This window comes from Taudactylus pleione, unplaced genomic scaffold, assembly GCF_031769625.1.
Source record: "Taudactylus pleione unplaced genomic scaffold, aTauple2 ptg000397bl, whole genome shotgun sequence".
In the NCBI taxonomy this organism is placed as follows: Eukaryota; Metazoa; Chordata; class Amphibia; order Anura; family Myobatrachidae; genus Taudactylus; species Taudactylus pleione.
In genome coordinates, this window is record NW_028284799.1 from 4308394 (window position 1) to 4313414 (window position 5021).

At 50.2% G+C, this 5021-nt stretch overlaps 1 non-coding gene across 1 annotated transcript; it reads left to right on the plus strand.

Annotated features, from left to right (window-relative positions):
• The first annotated feature begins 1625 nt into the window (after nucleotides 1–1625).
• Nucleotides 1626–1754, plus strand: LOC148506723 (U8 small nucleolar RNA). Its single transcript, XR_015869755.1, has one exon. It is a non-coding gene; the product is annotated as a U8 small nucleolar RNA (small nucleolar RNA).
• The last annotated feature ends 3267 nt before the right edge of the window (nucleotides 1755–5021 follow it).

Sequence of the window (5021 nt, forward strand, 5' to 3'; positions counted from 1 at the left end):
TGATCCAGAAAAGAAGGGACATCCGGGAGTGTGTGTTGCAGGTAATTCTTGGTACCTCCTTTTCAACAGGTTTAAAGGCATGCCTAGGGTTACCAATTGCTGGAGTTTTTCTGACTTTCTTAAGGAGTTCTAGTTTGTTTGATTCATGTTGACTATTCAGTGGCTCAGAGTAATACACATTTTGCTCTCACAGAACTTGTTGTTGTATGGCTGTCATTTTCCCAGATACCAGCCTCGATGTTCATTCATTCACCTAGACCTAAGACAATTGTGATTCTCTATTCAACTGGACATCTCCAACCTGCCTATCAAGCAATATTCCCGGGGACATGAATTCTACCTTGTTAACTTCTAATTGTCTTGACACAGCTGGTGCCCTCATGGTTTTTTTTTTCTCTTAATGAATCCCAATTCTCCGTAGTATCTAAACCACACACAAGCCACATTAGAGAAAAGCTGATCGCCAACTCTGCTGCCAGACAAAAGGAGAAGAGCTTATTGCCACATTTAATAGGCCAAATTGCTCCTTGTCCAAACTCCGTGCCCTCTCTGTTCCAGAGCTTCTCAAAGCTTTCTGCTTTCTAGGTCAGTTCAATTCAGTCCTGTCTAAAAATACTACTGAATTACTCAAATGCGTTTGGCTTCTCTTCTATGATTTTTTTTATTTTTTTTTTAATTCTTTAAATGGTCAGCTAAAATACAAATTAATACAGGAAAAAAATGGGCAACATGAACCCAATACAAACCAAATTTTAAGAACTCTAATAAACAGAAACAAAATCAAGTGCTTGATGATAAGAGGGGGAAAAGTAAACTGGGTAGGGTGAAGGGAAGGAGGGGGTAAAAAACACTACACCATCATAAGTCAATACACAATAAGCATATAAAAATAAAAAAATACAGCAACTTAGGGGGTAAAAAAAAAAGTTTGAGGGAAGACATCAGTCGCTGCCCATGGGTCCACTCATGAAATTAGTGGAAAGGGGAGGGGTACTGCACTCGGAAATCAGGGAGCCCAAACTTTGGTAAAGACAACACCCTCGCTTATGGAGGTAATAAGTTATTTCCTCCATGGCCGCAATATGCAAGATCAGACTCTTAAGTACTGAGAGAAGTGGTGGGGAGGTCTTTTTCCAGTTTAGAGCAATAACGGATTTTGCCGCCATTAGAATGTGTACAGCCAGTTTCTTAGAAAGTTTGACAATCTCCCCCCTTTTCTCTTTCATCCTCTAAGGGACACTGGAGGTTGCTTACGCTGGGGTATAGAGGCATGGATAACTGGAGCCGGCACTTTAAATAATTCAGAAGTGTGAAGCTCTTCCCCCTCTATGCCCCATCAGCCCTCAGTTTAGAAAATGTGCCTACTAGGAGCTGGTCACATTATGCTGTGCTCCAGCAATACATGATTTTTATTTTACATTTAGGTTTTCATTTGTTTTTTAAGCCTCTTTTTACACTATTAGGTACCCTTCGCCACCTCTCTAAAGTTGGGGTCCGGGTACCTGGCGCCCTGTTCTTAGTAGAACAGGAAGGAGTGCGCAGCGCTTATTACAAAAGCACTGACAGCTCCTTATCGCCACAGCACAACTCTAACAAGAAGAAGGGTGTGCTGCAGCTGTGAGAGATCATCAGTGAGGGTGTTCCTTACCTGTCCTCCTTATGGAGAAACAGACATGATGAATGGATCTGAGTACATGAGTACCCTGATCCCCAGCACCGCTCTGACCAACAACTAGGGTGTGTGTCAACCCGACTACTGCGCTGATGATCCTACCTCCGGGGAACGCAGTGAATATGGCTGCGCAGTAACATAGCGCTGCTGCGCTGCTTCAGGCGGAGGCAGACAAAAGGGAAACAGCCGGAGAAGCTGTCCTCAGTCCCTGCTCGCCGCTAAGAGCTTCAGAGGGACGGCGGGGGCGCATAGCGGGACTGACAGTGAAGGAGCTCCTCCGTTAGACGGGGGCAGCCATTTTGGATAATTGATAAGGACGGGGGGCGGAGCCTACACAGCGCGGGAAAGCTCAGGCACAGAGCTATTACAAACAGCATGCCTGCCATATTTTGCTCTTAATGCCTGCGTTCAGTGTCGGACTGGGGCATGAAGAGCCCACCAGGGAAATGCAACAGAAGGGGCCCACTGAAGGGGCGTGACCAGCCATTACATAGGTGTGGTCATCAACTGGAGGGGTGTGGGAAGAGATAACTTTAGGAAACTAAAGATGAAAAAAATATGAATGGAGGCCAGGTTGTTGCACAGATCGAACATACAGAATGTGTACAACAATGGGGGGAGAGGGAATTGAGTAATTGTGGCCAGATTACTGGCAACCAGGAATAGGATCAGGGATAGTAGGAACAGTAAAGGATCCAGGGGGAGGTGTGTTGGGGGGCAATCACGGACCCTTTTCCCGGCAGAGTAGTGCCCATGCAGCAAGACTTGGATTTTTTCTTAGCAACCAGGTATATTAAACTGAAGCATTTCACCCTAAGTGCTGATTCCCCAAAAACTACTGGAATCGGTATGATATCGCGTCTGCCGTATGGCCGGAAGTTCGAATCCCGGCAGCGGCAGCCCGACAAAACAGCAGAGCCCGGCAGCGGAAGCCCGACAGCGCTGGAAATCCCGATTGTCGCTAAAGTAAGCATAAACTAACCTAACCCACCCTAACCCTCCTTACGGGTGCCTAACCCTAACCTCACCCCCAAGTACCTAACCCTAATCCCCCCCTTCCCCGCTGCCTAAACCTAAGTCCCTCCCGGGGGTGCCTAACCCTCCCTCCCCCTAGCCTAACCCTCCCGGGGGGGGGTGCCTAACACTAAGTCCCCCCCCGGATGCCTTAAACCTATCCCCCCCCCCCCCCCCCCGACGGCTGTCTGCTCGCGGCGGTCCCAAGGCGTTGGGGAAATGACAGGGGTCTAGATATAGATATATTGTATACCAAACTACTAGCCTTGGCTTAATTTAAGGCATTTTCTATGCCATTCACTCTGCTGGGTGCAGCAGTGGCTATCTGGACCCTCCTCCTTGTTGTCTTCCTCCCTAGACCTCACACCTCAGTGGAGCGGGACATCATTGCTGGTTCTGGGTGGGTGTGCAGAAATTAGTCAACTGCTCAAAGACAAGTGTACAAACAACCACATGCCTGCACAGGTATCCACATGCCCGTATAGACAGGGCACAAGTAAGCCCATGCCCGTACAGGCAGGTCACAGGTAAGCCCATGCCCACACTTGCACGAGCACAGTGCACAAGTAAACACAACACACTACCACCCTATTCTAGTCTGAGAATCAATATATAAGAGATGTGAACGGTGACACTTTTCCTCTTTAAATACAGTAAACCAGTAGAAAGTGTAATTTGTTACAAAATACATATTTCTTTAAATGCAGGTAGATTGGACATTTTATTTTACTTTTCCAATTTCTGATATGCCAGGGTTGCCATGTGCATGAAATAACTGCTCCAGCAGGACGGCATAGTCCCGGCACACATGCACACCCCACGCAGTCTCCCGGCACACATGCACACCCCACGCAGTCTCCCGGCACACATGCACACCCCACGCAGTCTCCCGGCACACATGCACACCCCACGCAGTCTCCCGGCACACATGCACACCCCACGCAGTCTCCCGGCACACATGCACACCCCACGCAGTCTCCCGGCACACATGCACACCCCACGCAGTCTCCCGGCACACATGCACACCCCACGCAGTCTCCCGGCACACATGCACACCCCACGCAGTCTCCCGGCACACATGCACACCCCACGCAGTCTCCCGGCACACATGCACACCCCACGCAGTCTCCCGGCACACATGCACACCCCACGCAGTCTCCCGGCACACATGCACACCCCACGCAGTCTCCCGGCACACATGCACACCCCACGCAGTCTCCCGGCACACATGCACACCCCACGCAGTCTCCCGGCACACATGCACACCCCACGCAGTCTCCCGGCACACATGCACACCCCACGCAGTCTCCCGGCACACATGCACACCCCACGCAGTCTCCCGGCACACATGCACACCCCACGCAGTCTCCCGGCACACACGCAAACACACATGCAGTCTCAGCACACACATCCCATGCAGTCTCAGCAAACACACATAAACACACATGCAGTTAGCACACACACCCCATGCAGTCTCAGCAAACACACATAAACACACATGCAGTTAGCACACACACCCCAGTCTCAGCAAACACACAAACACACATGCAGTCTCAGAACACATACCCCATGCAGTCTCAGCACACACATAACCACACATGCAGTCTCAGCACACACACCCCATGCAGTCTCAGCACACACACATAACCACACATGCAGTCTCAGCACACACACCCCATGCAGTCTCAGCACACACACATAACCACACATGCAGTCTCAGCACACACACCCCATGCAGTCTCAGCACACACACATAACCACACATGCAGTCTCAGCACACACCACACATGCAGTCTCAGCACACACACCCCATGCAGTCTCAGCATACACACATAACCACACATGCAGTCTCAGCACACACACCCCATGCAGTCTCAGCACACACACATAACCACACATGCAGTCTCAGCACACACACATAACCACACATGCAGTCTCAGCACACACACCCCATGCAGTCTCACCAAACGCACACCAGTAAAGAAGTTAGCAATGGTCCGGCAGCTTAATGAGGAGATCACACTTACTTGAACTACTGTAGTCTGACTCTGGCAGCAGCTCTGTCGGGTCTCTGAGTGCAGGGGATGGAGGAGGCCAGATGGGAGGAGCCTGCTGTATACACTGAGAGAGGAGTGCACCTGCCTATGCTTGTTGCTTGCCGAGTTTGTTGTATGCCGCTGGTCACTCCCTGCTCCTGCCGACGACAACACCCAGCAACCTTTGTATCATCCATGATCCATCAAAGGGAAGTTCCACAGGGGTTTGTTGGAAACGTAGTCCCTTCCACCTCGGTGACTGACCACAATGAGTCAGACGGAACCTGCCGCTTGCAGTA